The following is a 21,847-nucleotide window of genomic DNA, read 5'->3' on the forward strand; positions in this document are numbered from 1 at the left end:
CTCTCTACATTTCAAATAAATCTTAAACAAAGAAGGCAGAGAGTAAGTCTTTCTGTGTGTAGCAGAAAGTACTGGATTTTAAGGCTAGAAGGTCAATTGTCAGTCACTGGTTATTATTATTCCTACAACTGAGTGACCGTGTCTCAGAATCTTTTCTGTCATCTACAATAAGCAAGGAACAACCACTTTCCATTTACTACAAAGTGTTAAATCTATGAAGTTTACAAAATATTTTGATTAAAATATTAAAAAAGAAAAAGGCTCCTCTGTTTCCAACTTCTTCCTTGCAGCAGTGAATTCTGGTACTCAAATAGACAAAAATATAGCCTAACATAATATATACTAACATGTTTCTAGAAATATTTCAAATTAATGACAACCTAGAAAAAATAACAAACTTATTTTAAAAAACATATTAAAAATAACAATACCATAAAGTGATTTTTTTTAAAAAACACAAGAATCATACTACGAATCACTTGGGACAAAGAAACAGTGTAGCAGTTATAGTGAATAAGAATGAATGAAGATGGCAAGTACGGGAGAAATAAATCACCATGAGGCTACACGAGGACAACCTGAAGCCTAACTAAGGAAATAGGCAAGAAAAAGTCAGCAGAGGGCAAAACTGGCTCACCTCTACCTGCAAAACAGAAACAGCTTCAATAGAATTGAGAGCTTCCTCAAAACATCAATCACTTCCAACTGGGAATCCCTATGGACACATGGTCATTAAAGTACCCAGCCATCCTGGTGGCTTATTTCAGAACCCCTTCCTGTGTCAGTCAGCCATCTGCCCAAAAATCAAATGGAACACAAGTTTAGAGCAAAACCAGCCTGAGACGAGGTTACTTTGTCCTGAATTTTTCTGAAGGACATGTTTTCTACCTTTCTATTTTGCATATATATAAAATGATTAAAGGGTATGTGTATTGCCGTGCTGTTACTTATATTTATGAGAAAATTTATTGAACAAATGAATGGTATTATATAAACCTTATCTCCTATGTAATAAGCAAAACATTCAAGAAGCTTAGGACATGGGCAAAGCTCAAATTTTAAGTTTAACCTTCTTATGTATAGTATTTAAGAGTGTTCAGAATGTTTGATGTACTCCTATTGGTTGACTGTGAGGATAGTACACATAAAAATTCCATATGGTTCAAACTCCTTTAATAATTTACTATCTTTGGACTTGCAATGTGAAATAATTAAAGAAATGAATCATTTATCCATTTATTCAGCAAACATTTGTTGAGCACCTACCATTAAGCAAAGCGCATTCTAGTACTAGAGTTACAAAGATATAAAAATCTAATGGAGTTTACATTTTGTTAAGCCAGATGTAATGATATATAATAGTATGAGGAATGTAACAACACTTTAAAAATAAAAGTGCAACACACTTGAAGTATAGAATTTGTCACCCTATCTTCCATCTAACCTAGTAGTGTTAGGGAATAAGTTGAGGACAACAAAAATTAGAAAGTGTCTGTTGGTCAGACCTGGACATGAATGTGCCAGAATTGACCTTTTCTTTGACATTTGCAAAGTCTGCTATTATCTCCTCTTGACAATAGGCTGTAACACTTGGTTTTGAAAATAATCTAAGATAAAATGAATGCTTATTCATTTCAGAAACCTTTAGCACTTCATTTTTTCTAACAAAAAATCCAGTTAAGGGTATTAAAAGAAAATAGTTCATTTTTTTCTTATCTTGCATTTTGAATATGAAATCATTTCTAACAATAATTTGCAGGTATAATTTCAGATTTTTGGTATATCATTTTTTCTGGAGGATCTTGTTTGAAGACACTATTTCAATAAAATAAATAAAAGGTGTGATGCTAGGGCTTTTTTAATAAACAGTTCTTGGTTTATGTTTTTAATTTCTTTGATTTTATTTGAAAGGCAGAGTGACAGAGAGAGGCTGAGAGAAAGACAGAGATCTTTCATACTCTGAATCACCCTCCAAATGCCCACAACCGCCAGGCTGGCCCAGGCTAAAGCCAGGAGCTGGAACTCAAAGTATCCCACATTGGTGGCAAGGACCAAAGTACTTAGGCCATGGCCCACTGACTCCCTCCTGCACATCAGCAGCAATCTGGAATTGAAAGAAGGAACCCAGACTCAAACAATGAATTCTGACATGGGAACAGGGGTCCCACATGCTGACTCAATCACTGTACTCTAACCTTGAAGCTAGGTTTTTCAAGTTTTACATTGAATAGATTTACTTATACTGGACTCTTTAATGCATTTTTTTTTAAAGTCCTGATCTAAGGATAGGCATTTCACTTAGCAATTAAGATGCTGGGCTCACATTCCACATTGGAATACCTGGGTTCACCATCTGGTTCAGACTCCTGACCCCAGTATCCTGAGAATGCAAACCCTAAGAGGCATAGGTTGATGGCTTAGGCAGTTGGTTCCTGCCACCTTTATGGAATACCTGGATTGAATTCCTGGTTCATGCCTTCAGTCCGGTCCAATGCTTGCCATTACAGGCATTTGGGGAGTGAACCAGTGGATGAGAACTCTGCTTTCTGTGTATCTGTTTCTCTCTAGGTGTATCTCTGTCACTTAAATAAATAAGTTGAAAATAAATAAACAAATAAATAAAATACTCATCTGGGAAACTTACGTAAAATGTACAATACATGTCAGATGGTATCCAAATCAGAAACTATATTTTTGTTTTTGGAATGGATGAAAATTGAATATATATTATTTTATCTTTCTTTTTTAACCTAAAGTAAGATGAATGGAAACTAGAGTCTCCCAAAATAGATCAGTATGTGATGATAAATCTCAAATCCTTAATTAACTGACAGGTGTACAGTTTGGTTGCTATTTCTGTTACTTTTCTCCATTATTTCTCCCATCCACTGTGGTTTGAAAATTTTGCTTCTCTATAGTTCTTTCCTGCCATCCCTTCACCATAGTTGGATACTTTATTAAAAAAAGAAATTCACCATCTATAGGTGATTAGATCCTTTATGAAAAATAAAGTAGCTATTTTATATTTCACCTCAGTCAAGAATCTTTTCTTTAAATTTTCTTTATATAGATGCTGTGTTCTGTGAATGGGGCAACACTCACTCCCACAATATAGCTGGGCAATAAAATAAATGTTACTAATATTCATTTTTCTTACTTTGGTGACTTCACTTGTAGCTGGAAACATTTAGGAAAACAGGTATTCATAAGTCCACCTAACTCATGTTCTTAGGGGCAGCTTATTCAAGAGAGGAAAGGGGTACAATAAGACAAATATATTTCCTGAATTTCTCTTTGCCAAATATCCCTCTCTTCTCAAGCTGAAATTAAATAAGGGATATCATAGCCTGATCATTGACTTGAGTCTGATGTAGATTGTTAGAACTAAAGATAACCTTTCTAAATGGCAAATATAACTTAGTCCAAAACACGGTTTACAATTCAAGAGCCCCAGCGTTTCTTAATGGGGATAATACTGACGTTTTGGGCAGACAATCATGTATGATTGCTTCATAACCTTGCTGAACGCTTAGCATCTCCTGGCTTCCTCTCACTGAAAGTGAATAGCTTTCCCTAGTCATCAGAACAAACAGAGCATAACAAACATCTCTAAAAAGCACAATGGTAATGGCATTATCCCTGGGTATAAACCCCTGTGCAAGACAGACTGATCTAGTGGTGATGCCTGATAGAGAGATCAGAAAGGCAGAAGTAAGAAGTAACAAAGTAAGTGGAAGTGCCAATTCCTGCAGGCCTATACTTCTGATTGCTTTTAATGCTATCTTGGATGAGGACAGCCTAAAATGCTGTCCAGGATTGCCAAAAGTTTCCAAAACTCACACATACTTTATATTTTATTTCTTTAAAATTACATTTGCAAAAGTGTATTTAAAAATGCACACATGACTGAGTTAAATGAACTGTTCTCTATCCCAGGGGACTGTAATAATAATAATGACAACAACCACAACAAACACATTCTAACCTAATAACAATGAACTCTTCTCCTACAAGCCTGAGTGTCCACCAGTTGGAAGATCCCCACCACTGCTATTGTGTGTGTGTGTGTCCATCCTTAAAACTTACACTAGGAGAATATGATAACATTGGCAAAATGTACAAAGAGCAATCAGAGAAAGACAGTATCCAGTGGTCCTGGATCCATGGAAATAAGAGAAATTCCTGCTTACTCTCCTGTTTCAGTGACCTTGAGTGATCTGAGATCTGACTGGAATTTGAAGCCTTACTTTTAAAATGTTTTCAGTAAATCAAATATTTTCATTCTCTTAGGGTAATATGGGGGAGGTAGGTTCAGGCTATATGCCTGGAGTCTTCCTTTTTGCACATAAGAATCTTGATTATAATGCTCAGCTGAGTTAAAACTGTTCAAGTATACTTAGATATCTAACAGATTTTACAATGATTCTTCAACTTAAGTCATTCTTAAGATGACAAAAAGTTTTAATGAGCATAATTAAATATATACTCCAAAGTGAGAATTATATGCAGAATTTTTAAAATAGGTATTGATTGCTTATATATCAGCCTCCATTCTTCCAATTCTTATTAACTACTGATGATATCCCTTAACCTGTATGATTAGAAGAAAACTACCAGTCCAAATACTTGACTCAACCCATCAGTGCTAAGATGATTATTCCTAACTTAAAATACTTGGATAAATCACAGCTTATTCAAAATACAATGAATTGAAAAGACTGAGTTTTTCCCATTGAGCTGCTTCTTTTGCTTCTTTTATTGTACCCAGCAGCATGTGAGCAGAAATGAAGTGATGTAAAAATGGTCTGTGTCTCCAAAATGAATGCTGTGTATCCTCATGCTAGAGCATCTGTGTTCTCTAGGTTCTCTGTAAATCCTTTGGGCAGAAAGTTTTAAGTCCACAGAAACAAGAGCACCATGAGACAACTTCTATGAAAATATGTATTTCTCTGACCCTTCTAATTATATGTATAATTATATTTACCTAATATAGTCATCTTATATTCATAACAATGGCATTTAGAGGATCACAAACTATTCATACACAAGATACTCAGAGTGATTTGTTCCACCCAAAGTCAAAATACAAACCAGATTAAAATACAAATAATCTTACTTTTCAGAGGAAAGTTAATATTATTATAGACAATTTTTGAAGAAAATGCTAATTTCAAGTGAAGCTATGGTCTGATATTAGTCATCGATGTAAGTTATCTCAGTTAAGAATTTTTTGTTTAAGATTGGACTACTTTATCTTTAGCCTATCCAGTCTAAAATTGATGGGTTTGCCTCAAAATTTAAAAAAAATGCAAAATCCCTAAGGTCTCTGAGCAATCATTAATTATAATTTATAAGCAGAGTGTTAAAATATAAATGGGAATGTGATACTTAGATTGAAGAAAAAGAAATTTAAATTTTTTAAAATTATGCATAAGCATCTTCAGAGTTATGCAAGCATTTTAACTTTAAAGTCCTAAGGAAACTCAAAATCAGTATAGAAATGGAAGGTCACTTAACATAACCATGATCAACACATTTCTCTTACCACACAACTAATTTCATATTCATTTTCAATAATAGTTTTTAAAATGCTCAATTGAAGGTGGATAATGAAGTCAGTACTGCTTTTACAAGACTTTGTGATAATCCCAACCATCATTATTTACTAAATTGACACAGTAAAATGGAAAGCATATCTGTTGGTGTTAAAAGGACCATCACTATGGCAAAAGTTTTTGAAATAGTGGAGAGCAAAAATTTTGTCTTAAACGACTTGAAAGGTTTTACAAGAATTAAGGAAACAATGTAATGAACCATAGTTTTAAAGCATTGAATGATATTCTAGCATGCACAAAAGCAAATAGTATGAAGGCAATACAGGAAAATGTTTCATAGCATGAATATCACAGTCAGACGGACTCCACTTTATATACTGGTTCTCCATATTACTGGCTCTGAGATTTTGGGCAAAAAGTTCCATACAGTCTTGCTTTCCTTATCTGTAAAATGGAATTAAAAGCAGTCTCATGGAATGACTGTGCAGCGCAATACTTGGCCCATTATAGTAATTCATTAAATACCGTTCCTTCTATTAGAAATGAAACTTTTTGAAGCCCTATTTGTATACTGTGGCTCTACACAAGAAAATTTCACTAAGAAAATTTGGACCCTACCTCCAGTCCTTCAGAATTGAATAGTTTGTAAGAAGAAAATAATAGTAATTAAAGGCTATCCAAAAAGGCAGTCCTCAAAATCATTATGTGTGTACAGTAACAATCTACAAAACAATGTTCATTATTTTCTCACCTTAGAGTCTCAGATTCAGAATATTCCCCCAAATAAAACCATTCCCACATACAAAAAAAAAAAAAAAAAAGAAATGAAAGCCACCAGCATCATAACATCAACACTTTCAAGATACAGTGTTCCAGGGAAGGATTTAAAGTTCCATTGAACAGAAATATTTCCAAGTCATCAGAAGGTAGAAAGTATAACCACTGACAGAATGACTTAATAGTATCCAGAAGAGACAGGAAATGATGCTCCACTTGAAAATTCAAATCAACTCTGCAAATATTGATTGAGTGCCTACTATTCCCTAGGTATGGTGTTGGGTTCAAGACATTGAAGGATTAAAACTAGAGTCTTCTTCCCGTGGGGCTTATGGTAAGGGAGATTAACTCACAAACACATAAATCCCTTCGAGGAGTTTCAAAATTTGAGAAGCAACATCCTAACCAGGAAGGTCAGGGAAGCACTGAATGATGTGTAATACTGAAATACAAACTGAGGTTAGCTGCAAGTGTATAAAAGCTTTTTATCATTAGTTTTGTCAACTGCCTTTTGCCCTGAGCCATATCTAAGGTGCTTCCCAGGAATACTTTGAAATTTCTCAGTCCTTCTATAGCTTATATTTTGTAATACAGGAACAATATGTATTTGTTGACTGACTAATTAAAAGACTAAATGAAAAGAGCCTTTTCTTTATTGTCTATCAATCCATTATGGCTGGAGAATTTAAGGGAACAAGAAAGATGGTTAAAGTTGTTTTTATTAAGGGAATGTTGCAGACCCTATGCCTGCCTTAGAAAGCCCAATGGACAACGGCTATGCTGACTCTCAGACATCTTGTAGTCAGAAATGATTTTGGCCAACCATAGTCATAACTTGTGACATGGTTTGCATTTATATATTCTTTGTTATGTGTTCTTTGTATACAATTAGAACATACTTAGTATACTGGAGAAAGATCCAAGCTACTTAATTTGCCAAGTACTTAAAACCTCAAGCATGGCCGGCGCCATGGCTCAACAGGCTAATCCTCCGTCTAGCGGCGCCAGTACACTGGGTTCTAGTCCCGGCTGGGGCGCTGGATTCTGTCCCAGTTGCCCCTCTTCCAGGCCAGCTCTCTGCTGTGGCCAGGGAGTGCAGTGGAGGATGGCCCAAGTGCTTTGGCCCTGCAGCCGCATGGGAGACCAGGAGAAGCACCTGGCTCCTGCCTTTGGAACAGTGTGGTGCGCCGGCTGCAGCACGCCAGCCGCGGCGGCCATTGGAGGGTGAACCAACGGCAAAAGGAAGACCTTTCTCTCTGTCTCTCTCACTGTCCACTCTGCCTGTCAAAAAGTAAAAAAAAAAAAAAAAACAAAACCCTCAAGCAGTTCAAGCTGTTTATAGAGAGGTGAAGATAATATAGGAAAAGTTAATAAGGAATGATTGACAAAAATATGTTTCCTTGCTTGTCTTCACATGCAACCATGATAAACATTACTAAATTTCTAATGCAAAAGATTAAACATGATATTGCATAAATTTGGAATACATATTTCAAAATATAGCTTAGGCAAAATTAATTTTTTTAAATCTATTAATCTTTAGGTGATCTCAAGCTTCTATCAAAAATAGTGCATGAACTCAGATTTTCATTCAGGTTTTAAAAAGGCCACACAATCCCAAGAATGCAACTAAACTGAAGAAAATAAATCTCCTGTAAGGAAGAAGTACTAATGTAGACTAGAAACTATACAGTCACTTTTTCTTTCAGTGTTTTCAGTTTTCTCTTTCAAAGTTAAATTCACTGTTTAGATTCTGCTGTGGAAGACATACAAAACACCTTTGAAAAGATAAGGAAGGGCCAGTGCTGTGGCAGAGCTGGTAAAGCTGCTATCTGCAATGCAGGCATCCCATATCCCTGGTTCTAAGTCCTGGCTGTTCCTTTTTCTTTTTTTCTTTGACAAGCAGAGTGGACAGTGAGAGAGACAGAGAGAGACAGAGAGAAAGGTCACCCTCCAATGGTCGCTGCGCTGCGGCCGGCATACCGCGCTGATCCGAAGGCAGGAGCCAGGCACTTCTCCTGGTCTCCCATGTGGGTGCAGGGCCCAAGGACTTGGGCCATCCTCCACTGCCTTCCAGGGCCACAGCAGAGAGCTGGCCTGGAAGAGGGGCAACCGGGACAGAATCCGGCGCCCCAACTGGGACTAGAACCTGCTGTGCCAGCGCCATAAGCGGAGGATTAGCCTATTGAGCCGTGGCACCGGCCCTGGCTGTTCCATTTCAAATCCAGATCCCTGCTAATGCTCCTGGGAAAGCAGTGGAGAATGGCCCAAGTGCTTGGGCCCCTGTACCCACTTTGGAGACCTGTAGGGAGCTCCTGGCTCCTGGCTTTGGATCAGCCCAGCTCCAGTGGTTGAGGTCATTTGGGAAGGAAATCAGCGGAGGAAAGCGCTCGCTCTCTCTCTCTCTCTCTCTCTCGCTCTCTCTCTCTCTCTAACTATGCAGTTCAAAAAATTTTTTTAAAAAATCTTAAAAAAAAGATATTGAAAAAGTACCATCTGTTCATGTTCAAATCTTGAAGGAAAAATTGTAGAAGAAAAATTTTGTTAATCATAAAAATTGTTCTCCCAAGAAGTATACTGGAAATATCCAGATGTGGAGTTATAATTAAAAATGAAGGCAAAATAGCTTCCCTTAAAAGAAGCGAAACTATTAATTCCAATCTGCAGAGCTGATAATGAAAGTGAAAATGCTGGCATGTATAGATATTGAGAAGTGTTGGGATTTGAATTTCATCACTGACCATCTGGTTATATTCCAACTTAGACAGAAATTTTAAAATAGTAAAATATTCATTAAGAGCCTAAAAGAAGTTCATTACAATTGAGATACTTCAATTAATTCTGTAACCTCTTTTGATGTGTATTATGTCAGCTTTCATTGGTTAGATCATGCTAACACACAAGTTTTGGGACAATTAAATGTCCAGTCCACTTAATCAGTATCAAGAAAACATCAAATTAGCATTTTCCCATTAAGCTAGGACAATAATAAAACTTTACCAAGTAGCACGCTTTGATCCTTACATTTGGTAAAAGGAATCTCAAGCAGTTAAATTACTTGCCTAAGGTAGCAATTCTAAATATTGGTACAGCAGGAATTCAAATTCAGGTTTATCTACTAGCACATCCTTATATCTTTTTTACAACAGCAGATTGTCTCCTTGGTCAACGGTCCCACCCCTCCACCCCCCCCCCTTCCAATTTCTTTTCTTTTCTTTCTTTCTTTTTTTTCTTTTTTTTTTTTTTTTGATAAAGTCTTTATTGGGCTCAGACTATAAGTACATGGGTCTTGAGGACCTCCGTGAATTTGTTGATTTTTTTCTCCATGTTCTTTTTGGCCTGTTTCCATAGCCTCATGAGCTGCCTTCTCTGCTATAATGGATCTTGGCCTTCTGCTTTCTCTTTTCCTCCAGTATGGCTGTCACTCCCTGGTACTCCCAGCCAACTTCATGAGGCTGGAACCCCAGGTAGGTAAACTTTCTTGTAGGCTTCAGACATATGACCTTGAGGGATGTAGGAATCATCATCTGCTTTTTCTCATCATAGGGTGGCAGGATCCCATCAAACACCTTGAGGGAGTCCAGGGCACCTGGCCCTGCTTGGTCTTATGGGGCAAGATTCCTCACATGGTTCATTAGAATATGTGACTGGGGGCCTGAAACTGGTAGGGTCCCTGGGAGGGGTTTGTGCTCGTCTGCTTGGGATGGAAGGTCAGGTACTTCAACGAATTTCTGTAGAAATTGCCAGAAATATTGATGGCCTTGCAGCACATGAACACCACCTTGTGGCCCAGCAGCACCTGCTTGGCCACAAGGGCAGCGAGGTGGCCCAAAAGATGGCTCCAGGCATCCAACACCAGGACCTGCCCTCTGCCATCTTCGGCAGCCACCTGGGAAAAAAAGCTCTATTTCAATTTCTTTAAACATGACCACTACATCTGTAGCAACTACTATACGTAATTACCTAACTGCACTTAACCAATTCAAAGTTTGCCCTCCCAATCTAATATCTCAAAGGCTATTCTTGAGAGTTGAAGAAAGTTTTTCAGAAGCAGATATGATGAATAACAACAGAAACCATAATATGATGGTTCTCTCACTGATTCATACTTTGTCCTTCCAACACTCCTGTGATAGCCACTGCAGAGTGATTGTCAATCAGGAATTTCTTTGTGACAGTTAATTTTATATGTCAACCTGACTGGGCTAAATGATGTCAAGATAGCTGGCAAAACATGATTTCTCAGTGTGTCTCTGAAGATGTTTTAGGGATACATTAGCATTCAAGTGAGTTGACTAAGAAGATCCATCCTTACCAATGTAGGAAGGCATCATCCAATAAATTCAGGATCCAAAAATGTAGACAAAAGGTGAATTCTTGTCCCCTCTTCTTGAGCTGGGATGAACATCTGCCTCAGTTACCAGAGCTCTTGTTTCTCTGACTTTGGACTTCAAGATGTATAATAGCACCATTCATCCCTCTTTCTAGTTCTCAGGACTTTGGAGTCAGGCTAAATTATACAATTGACTTTTCTAGTTCAACCTGCAGACAGCAGATGGCTAGACTTTTTGACCTCCATCAGCATGTACAAGTAAGCCAATTCTCATAAAAAATATTGAGAGGGAGAGGGAAGGGGGAAGAGAGAGATCTACTGTAATTGTTTATCTTGATAATTCTGGCCAATAAACTCTTGCTCATGTTTTTGTTACTTTTAAAATTATTTTGCAATTACAGGCAAAAAGAACCTTTTAATTTTAGATTCTATCTCCAAGCCGGCGCCGCAGCTCACTAGGCTAATCCTCCGCCTTGCGGCGCCGGCACACCGGGTTCTAGTCCCGGTCAGGGCACCGGATTCTGTCCCGGTTGCCCCTCTTCCAGGCCAGCTCTCTGCTGTGGCCAGGGAGTGCAGTGGAGGATGGCCCAAGTCCTTGGGCCCTGCACCCCATGGGAGACCAGGAGAAGCACCTGGCTCCTGCCATCGGATCAGCGCGGTGCGCCAGTTGCAGCACGCCAACCGCGGCGGCCATTGGAGGGTGAACCAACGGCAAAAGGAAGACCTTTCTCTCTGTCTCTCTCTCTCACTGTCCACTCTGCCTGTCAAAAAAAAAAAAAATAGATTCTATCTCCATATATCTTTCCTAGAAAAATCAGTAGTAAGATTCTCCCTCCTTCACTCATTCTAGGGACATCAACTAATCTCGGCTGGTTATGCTTTAACCAAAATCACTCTGCCCTCCCTGTGTTCACTGGGGAGCAGAAATGGTAAGTAGCAAGGATGTAGCCTGCGTGGTGGTGCAGCAAATTAAAGACTGGCCTGAAGTAGCGGCATCACATGTGGGCACTGGTTCTAGTCTCGGCTGCTCCTCTTCCAATCCAGCTCCCTGCTATGGCCTGGGAAAGCAGTAGAAGATGGCCCAAGTCCTTGGGCCCCTGCACCCCCATGAGAGACCTGGAAGAAGCTCCTGGCTCCTAGCTTGGATCGGCGCAGCTCCAGCCATTGTGGCCATCTGAGGATTGAACCAGTGGATGGAAAACCTCTTTCTCTGTCTCTACTTCTCTCTCTAACTCTGTCTTTCAAATAAATAGAATAAATCTTTTTTTAAAAAAAGAAGTAGCTAGGATAAATCATTTGAATCTTCAGCTTTGAATTCAAGTACTTTTACCACAGCTATAAAGCTTCTGGGCTAAATTTGGATTTATTGTAAAAGATCAACACAATTGGATTTTAATGTCTTCTATGGAAGAGGGAAGATAGTGACACATATGTCCTGTATTTTCTATCATTAGTTTAAAGCTTCAAAAATCTCAATGAAATTTGAAAGTTATCAGGAGGAAACCACTGAAAACATTAAAATATCTGATATTCATCATGCAAATATTCAGATGGATCTAGCTATCATGACTTGTCACTGATAAAGGAACAAATAAATGTAAAGATATGATCTAACCTCTATAGTTAGCTGAAAGAACAAGGCACTCTATAATGTTATGAAGTCCAAGTACCAGACACCAACAAAGAGAGTGAATACAATAAGAATGTGTTGGATGGCAACATTACTGAGGACTATAAAAATCTGTGAAGACATCATAGTGAGACTGGGACTTAAAATGAGCTATAAATTTGCAATATTAAAGAAAAAAGAGGAAATGATTGTCCCAGGATGACACAGGAAATTTTAGCAGTGAAATTTTCAGAAAATTAATTAACCATTATTAAAATTAAAAACCATTACTATAGAAAATAGGCAACACTATAGCTAAGAACAGCTGAAGGATATATAAGTCAGACTTTGGTGAGAATCACCCATTGTCATTATTGGAGCAAAGCAGGGCTAGTAAGTGATGATATAACAGTGATAAATTTTTTGCATTAATACAGTGGACTATAAGACAGGCCCTGTGCTATCCTCTCTAATTTTTGTAACTCAATAACAGTAATAATGACTATCTCTTTTTAGAGATAAAGAATATAAAGCTTTGAGAGGATAAATAATGTGCCAATGACACAGATAAACCCTGAAGGCAGTATTGGAAAACTGTGAACAATGGAAGTCTTCTAAGGCAAAATTCCTGATGTCACTCATCATGCTGAGGGTTAACTGGGATGCTGGAGAAATGGAGTACATATATATCTCCTTTGCTTTATTTTATCCAGCCTTGACTCAGGTATTGATTTAGACACCTACACAAGATTCTCACTTGCTATGAGGCCGATGAAGAAAGCCACACACATTGTGATTCACTTAAACAGTAAATTCTTTTTTTTAAAAACTTTTATTTAATGAATATAAATTTCCAAAGTACAGCTTATGGATTACAATGCCCCCCCCATAAGAATTTTTTTGTTTGTTTGTTTTTTATCTTTTATTTAATGAATATTTTTCCAAAGTACAGCTTATGGATTACAATGGCTTCCCCCCTCCCATAACTTCCCTCCCACTCGCAACCCTCCCCTTTCCCACTCCCTCTCCCCTTCCATTCACATCAAGATTCATTTTCAATTCTCTTTATATACAGAAAATCAGTTTAGTATATATAAAGATTTCAACAGTCAAACAGTAAATTCTAATCTGGCCCTACACTTACCATTATTATTTTGAGATATATTATAATAAAATAATTAAGAATTCTGAAATGACTAATTTGGATATTAATACTATAGTAGATTGAATAAAGACTTTTATATAGCTACCTTTCAGGTCAAGCTTTTTTGACAAACTAGTTTGCTGAAAACTTACACAATTCACTTTATTTTCCAGATGAATATGGCAAAATGTTGACAACTAGGGAATATAACTGAAGGGTATAAAGGATTGATTCAACTCTTCTTACAGTATTTATCTAAGCTTTTTTTAACCTAAAAATTTAAAAGAAAACTATAGCATTTTTTGGATGTTGAAAATGTGTTTAAGAGATTGTGGACACATAATAGTTCAATAATTTGTGGTTTTCTTCTCTTGTTCATTAGAAAAAGTACAAACGGTCCAAGTTACCACTCAGGCATCAGGCAAGTGATTAATTGCACTGAAGAGTGGTCAGAATACTGCATTTTGGGGACACTGATTAGTCATATTCTTAAAGGAAGCAGAGTTTGCCATTTCTATGAATTTGATCAAGAAATTTACATTGTCAATGTTATAGCAATCTTGTGTGTTTTTTCTCCCTGAAGGAGAAGGAATAAACCTTGTTCATCTCTTTCTCCCCTACCTTAGACATTTCTCTCCCAAGTCCTGAAAAGACATCCCATTATGGGTTTTCTTGTTGAGTCTAGTGTGGTCCCACCCCAATCCTACTGCAGCCACTGATAGGAAAAGGCAATGACAGCCAAATCTTGACAGATCTTCCCTGGCATAGTTTCACTGGGACCCCACAGGGGCTTTGCTGAAGGGCATTCTCAGAGCTGTCTGTCTTTTCCATCTGGGCTGCACACTGAGCTGAGAAGGTCAGGGTCATGTTCTACGGGCAGTACACAAACGCCTGACTTTGGAGGTCAGTATGCACAGGGTGGCCAGCCATTCTCACAAGCTTTCTGCACATGTCATGCTAAGGGAGGAAGCAGCAGGTGTGCTGTCTGGAAGTCTCCTCCTGGAATGGTGGTTGCCTGGCAACAAGATCATGCTTCTCTCCTAACTCCAATTCTCCAGTCTTTGGTTTAGTCACTTTTGATCCTTACTTTCTCACTTAGGATCCCAGAAAGTCTTGGTTCTCCAAACTTTGTAGAATATAGCTATTTTAGCTACATGTTGGCAGTTTAGATTTAGATTTCATTTTGGTGACTTACTCGCATTTCGTATACAGCAGCACAACCCTAGTAGTTTTAGGTATATTATATTTAAAAGAATACATAGTAGGCTTTCATTTTTAACATAGATACATATATTCCACATGTGTGTATTAGAAAAAATACTGAAAGAATATACCACATTATAAAATAACAGTTTTCTCTTCATGGTAGGGATACTAGGATTTCTAAATTATCTTTGATAAGTGTGCCAATTTTGTAATAAATATTAATAGTGACTGCATTATTAATTATTATCATTACTGACAGGAATTCTTTATCAAATTCTATATATGTTATTTTAAAATAACTTATCCTAAATGAACAATACATCGATTGATATATTTCCAGCAATATGTTTAAAAGAGTAGAGGAAATCTGTCTCTAACATAACAAAAGGATCAGATAGGCAAACTTCAATAGTTAAAAATTAAAATGTATTTTGGTCCCAGAGTTTTTCATTCACTTGTTCATTTACTCAAAAACTATGTCTATTTATTCACTTTGAGCTGGATATACAAAAGACATTAATAATATAGGCACAAAGCAGTGGGTCTTTGCCCTCAATAGGATCAGAATCTATTAAAATTCAGATTGAGAGAGAAAGAAAATAGAAAGAATAATTTGTTATAATATTTCTGAAACAAATTTTTGTGGATTTTTCACATGTATTTTAGAATTGCTGTTATTTCTTAATTTCATATTTCATTTATATGACAATCTATTCAGTAAACAAGCTTTTCAGGATCATTTAGTGAAAAGTTATTATCAAGTACTGACACATAACCTCAGGATCTACATTTATGCTTCTTATTATAATTGTATTGTATCAAATATTACTTCACTGTAATGGCTAATGAATCATAACTTAAATAGAAATGATATGCTTTTGCCATGTAAAAGCCAACTGATATTATAGAATGGTCATCAGTAATGTGAGTCATGACAAATGGTCAGAAAATTGAGTCATATTTAGATGTGCAGTATTTTATAATTATACCAAAGAATGAACTTTGTCTATCTTCCCCACTGCTCCTGCTATAGCACCAGTGTCTGACTCATAAGTGCTTTCTAAATATTTGCTGGATGGATGAGATAATGAATGAATGAAAGATTATAGTAAATTTACTTTGATTTATTTTCTAAATTTATATTTTTATAGTTTACTAAGACTTATAGCTGTTTTATGTTGATCTATGCTTAAATAATATTCTATAATAAAAATAATAACACTGATGACTTGTGAAAACACATTCCTCCTTAAATGAAGGAACATTCAACATTAAAAGGATGCTGTCAGTCCTTTAAAACTATAAAGTTACCCTAGCACTTCCTCTTTCTATGATATCACTTTCTGGACTCTTCCTCTTCTACTTTTGGTTCCTGCAAATTTCAAATTCAAAACTCCCACATGCCCTAGCCCCCTCTCACCTTTTCCCTCCTAGTGCTTAGCGACCCTAACACCTTCCCTCACCCTGCTCTCATACACTAGGTGGAAAACTAGAGGAGAAAGAAAAAGAAGTCAGAGATGAAGTAAGTTGTTCAAAACTACTAATTCTATTATTGCCCTTACACCACAAAAGGCTCCATAGGACAAGGACTTTCTCATTCAATCTTGAATCCCTGGCAAAAGGAAACAATGCAGTGGAGAAAAAAGAGAGAGAGATCGGGTAGCCACATAGACTAGGGTTCAAGCCCTAATTACACCATTTATCGACTACCTGTCATAACTCGAGTGGACCACTAAACAACTTAAATGTCGAGTTTTCATATCGATAAAATTTTCGAATGCTTAGCAAATATTTGATAATAGCCCTGAGCTCACTGGGACCCTGCCTCTGGCTACAGCTTTTTTTATTTTTTTATTTTTTTATTTTTTATTTTTTGACAGGCAGAGTGGACAGTGGGAGAGAGAGAGACAGAGAGAAAGGTCTTCCTTTTGCCGTTGGTTCACCCTCCAATGGCCGCCGCGGTAGGCGCGCTGTGGCCGGTGCACCGCGCTGATCCAAAGGCAGGAGCCAGGTGCCTATCCTGGTCTCCCATGGGGTGCAGGGCCCAAGCACTTGAGCCATCCTCCACTGCACTCCCTGGCCACAGCAGAGAGCTGGCCTGGAAGAGGGGCAACCGGGACAGAACCGGCGCCCCGATCGGGACTAGAACCCGGTGTGCCGGCTCCGCAAGGCGGAGGATTAGCCTAGTGAGCCGCGGCGCCGGCCATGGCTATAGCTTTATAAGGCTTGATCTTGATTCTTTTCAGACAAGAACTCCTATGGTAAGGCAGGCAATTGTAAGATCAAGGGATATGCCCATCTGACACTCAAGTACGATCAAGAAAGGTCCTGCATCTCTTGCCCAAGTGGTCCTGCTTCTAGAGCCTAGCAAAATTCCTAATTCTTTTTCTGACAGTAGAACATCCCATTGGTGTGTGTACTTACAAGTTTGAGGTGCAGGTCTCAGATACTGTAGCCCACAAGCATGTGCTATAGTGTCAAGAACTCTAAGCATGAGTCCTGGCCCAATATAAGATGAAGTCTGAGGGGACAGGGAAGAGAATGAAGTGGATCTTGGCTCAAGAACTCAGGAAGTCAGGAGGCCCACTGTTCCAACATCATCACATTATGGTTAGAAACTCAAGAGTCAGAATTTCCTCTATCTTATTTTGAAGTTGCCCTTACAGTTTCATTGGAGAAGATATTTATTAAAGTGGGAAAATTAAATATATTCAACAACAGTTTGCTAGCTTAACATACAATTTTCTGATATCTGATATATAGCCTCCATTTGCACTTTTGCTTCCAACTCTACAAATGTTACTGGTGGATCAGCCTGAGACATAGTAACTGTGCAAGTGGATATTAATATTACTCGGTAAAAGAACATATGGTCAATTATTAAGCACTTATTGAAAAATATTAGCATATCACACTGTCCTAGGCACATTTGAGCCATACAATAGCTATGAAGGAAATAGCCTAGTCTTCAGAATGCTTATGGCCCAATTGGATATTATAAATCATATACATAATAAATGTAAGAACAATCTCAGAAGTGTTTAGGATTTTATGAAACCAATTTTCTGTGAGGCTTATGGAAAACAGTCTCAATTGAATTATTGTCACCAGAGTTCCATAAATCTATGTACACAATGCCATCCTTTCATTGCCTGATTAAATTTTCCTTTCTTTCAAAGGCTCTCGACCCTGGCCTCCTGGGAAGATTTCTCAGCTGCTGTCTTCCATCCTCCACTGCTCTTCTCTGAACTACTGGTATAGTCAAGGTCATAACATCATTTTAGCTTTTAGTTATTTTTAAATTCTTCATATTAATTGGTCTATGTTCCTATGGAGACAGTTTTACAAAGGTAGAAATCTTATCTTGCATTTCACTTAAATAATTTCCTCTGAATTATCCCCTTCCTTCCAGCTTCGTCCAAACCCTCTCCACATACTCTTTTATACCACATGTACTCTATGAATTGATCAGTCCCTCTGATATTTTTGTACAACTCTATGCTCAGCTCCCAAATTATAGCATGTACTTAGTTTACACACACACATATACCACACGTTTACATACACATAAACTTCTTAGTCTCTCATTTGGTAGGGAATTAATGAGGATTGATTTTAATAAATAATATACAAAAAAACGTGATCCATATTCTTGTTCCAGTCAAGAACTATTGAGCAAATATGAGATTGTAAAATGAGGAAATCTTTGAAAAGGAAAACAACCATATTTTCAGAAGGAGCAGAAGAAAGATATTGTTAGAAATTAGGCACAATAATATTGGGAATCATATGAGTCAGGCAAGGATGATTCTTTGGCGTGGATCTACTGTAATGGAGATAAAAGACCCACTGCTTAAGCCATAAACTCAGGGATGCTAAGTCACACATACACATGGATGTAGAGAAGAATCTCCTGCTCTGGTACAGGATGTTCACAGTGTAAGTCAGTCATTTGCAGCAGCAGAGTGCTGAGATTTTGTGCAGACTTCAAGTTTCATTCCTTAGCTGTATAAGTTTAACTCTAGTACTGCCTTCTTAACACAAAAGGCCTCATAGGGCAAGGAACTTCTCATTCATTCTAAATCCCTAGCACATAGAACAGTGTCTAGAAAATGATGTATGCATATAAGAAAAAATGTGACATGCAAATTACACAGTCTTTGAAGTCAAAATACCAGACTGAATTTGAACATTGTTTCCATTTCCAGTTGTTAGACATTGGATAAGTTAAACATTCTCATCTTTAAAAAAAAATCCAAAATTAACAGTGAATTGTATAATTATTATTATGTAATTATAGAATTACAGTTACTCAACTCACATGGTTGTCTCATTCAAAAGAGGATTTAAGATGACAAATAAATATGACAAAATTTTAAATTAAAAAATGAAGATTAGTTTGAATATTATAAAAAGGATACAAATAAAAGTAGGAAAGATTTAATGGAAACTGAGTGATGCTATTTTTAAGAGAGTAGCAGTTAATTATTGGATATATAATGAAGGGACACAAATATGATTCTATATTCATCAGCAGCTTATCATTGGAGAAAGACACATCAATGACCTGATCCAATGCGACATGGTATTTTCAATAAGATCAAAATACCAAACAGATCAAGATAAACTACTCTGGAATAAAGTGAAACCATAAAATTATTTCTTGTATGGATTCTGATAAGGATCAATGTAGTAGCAGCACATTGAAATACAGCACTGATTTCATACTTTTGCTTCTTTTACTGTCTATACCCATGATAGCATCTGATTAGCAAAAGAATTCCAGGGGCAGTGGAAAGCATACTAGTGCTGGATTGGAAGGCAGATATTTTAAGACAATTATCTAAAAAAAATACTGATTTTCATTGACTATTCACTAATGTGAGGTGATAGTTTGAGATAAGAATTTGGAGTTTGTGTATTAAGATAAGAACAGAAGTATGTATGGTGATAGTTAGCTCAGAATCAGTAACAAAAGACATGTTATAAAATGTGAGAAGTCAAATGGTACATAAGGGACCGAGCAGTGCATACAAGATTTAGCAGGGCACCAGACATTTAGCAAACTTGCAACAAATAATTACCTTATTAATATTTTTGAACATATTAACATAGTAAGAGTTACACTGTAGTTTCCCAACATACATTTATTAACTGGTTCATTGATCATTTAGGAGTAAGCATAGAAGCAATGAAATAGAGAGTGATCTTAATTGAGTTTGATTTTCTGTGAGGAAAAAAATATAGAAAGTGAAACACTGAAACATTAGATTATTTAAACCATTAGCTTTCATATATGAAAGTAATTCCAAAAGTTTGTGGCAGGTGGAGTTAATACAGTAGTGAATTTTGGTTCAATTTTTTTAAATACATGCATAGTTTTTTTCATAATAGATATTCTCCATGAACTTTTGAAAATCTTTTGAATATTTTGAAGACTTATATTTGAATTCAGAAGAAATACATGATCTTTAATATATTTATGCCAATAACGCATAACCTCCTGGTCTCCCATGTGGGTGCAGGGCCCAAGCACTTGGCCCATCCTCCACTGCCTTCCAGGGCCACAGCAGAGAGCTGGACTGGAAGAGGAGCAACCGGGACAGAATCCGGCGCCCTAACCGGGACTAGAAACTGGTGTGCCGGCACCACAGGCGGAGGATTAGCCTAGTAAGAATCTGCCCTTTATTGTCAATTATTATTATGATATTTATTATAAGATAAAAATTAACACATATTTGAATTTTTTAAAACTATAAAATGAACTTCTGTGTATCAACCAATCAGCTCAAGAAATGTATTCTTACTAGCATCAGGTGTATTCATCCCAATTAAATCACAATTTTTACATTTTATTCGACAATATTTTGTGCTAATGACTCAAATGTTTTTCTTTATAATTCTCTTCCCCCCTCATGGAGTGTGTGTGTGTGTGTGTATAAAATGAGTTGGGGTTAAAATAATTTTTATATTCTCCTTTTCAATTTTGAGTCTACCCTGGTATTTGGGAAACAATCATTTCATCTAAGATCTCTTTCATCATATATGCTTCTAAAGTGAGTAACTTTAATGAAAATGTTCGCCATAGCATCTTCCTAGAATTTGCTAAAAGGTAGAAAGATGAGACAGAGCTTCCTTCGGGTGTCCTACATGGGCACAGGGACCCAACCTTAGGCCATTTTCCATTGCTTTCCCAGGCATATTAGCAGGGATCAGCATTGGAAATGGAGCAGCTGGGACATGAATGGGTGCACTTATGGGGTGCTGGTACTACATTGACTCTCAAAAGTACAATTCTTGAGAAACTAACTGAGCACCTGTGAAAGACTGAAATCTAATTCCAAATCAACCTTGGTTTTCTACCCTCAAGACAGCAAACTTAATAGACAAATGAGTATTTACAATTAATTAATCCAAAGCTGTGAAAAATCCAAAGTGAAAAATAATTTTAATTTGGAAAGATGGACTTCCAGTTGCAAGCATATAACAATAGCAACATTTAATTAAAGTGAACTTTTTTCCTATCTAAATTTTCCTAACTATTAAATAAGATTTTATAGTCAAGGACAGAACTGAGAGGGGAAAAGTAGATAAATATCTCATCAGCTGAATAATTTCACTAATTTATTAAACAAAAGTAGCTCTTTTGCTTGACTAGTACCTTTATCATTTTGCTTTACTGGATTCTTCTCTCATTCTCAAATATCAAATTTACCCAATTTTCAAAGTCTTTTATAAATCATGCTTCTTTCTCCAGTTGTCATCCTATCAATCTCCTTCCTTCTACTATCTTCTTGAAAAAGTAGTCAAAGCCTCATGCATCATCGTCATCATAAAGTTCCATTTCTTTCATCATAAGAAACTAGCTCCTGTCTCTTCCCTAATACTGAAAAATGTTATTTGATATTAGGAAACTCCTAAATGTAAAATTCAAAATAATGTCTCAGGTATTTTCCCCACTTGTCTTTTCTGGATAATTTATCATTATTTCTTAAATCTTTCCTACAAATCCTCTTTCCCTGGCTTCTCCCAATTATACCAACATCTCCCTCCTCCTCTGTTGTAATTTACTAATCTACATGGCACTCCCTATTCCTATAATTCTTTTTCTCACTCTACTTGTCTTATCCTCTAAAAGAAATCTCTACTTTTGGCCCAACATAAATGTCACTTCCTCTGTATATCCACCCTGCCTCACACTAAGATTGAATTTAGTTATTTGC

The 21,847-nt window shown here is 36.9% G+C and overlaps 1 protein-coding gene and 1 pseudogene across 1 annotated transcript in view; both read right to left on the reverse strand.

Moving 5' to 3' along the window:
- DLG2 (discs large MAGUK scaffold protein 2) overlaps nt 1-21,847 on the reverse strand; it is a 2,175,716-nt gene that overhangs the window by 1,514,957 nt on the left and 638,912 nt on the right. The window lies entirely within an intron of this gene.
- On the reverse strand, nt 9,600-14,619 carry LOC133764870 (large ribosomal subunit protein uL13-like; annotated as a pseudogene).

Source organism: Lepus europaeus, chromosome 7 (genome assembly GCF_033115175.1).
Source record: "Lepus europaeus isolate LE1 chromosome 7, mLepTim1.pri, whole genome shotgun sequence".
Lineage (NCBI taxonomy): Eukaryota > Metazoa > Chordata > Mammalia > Lagomorpha > Leporidae > Lepus > Lepus europaeus.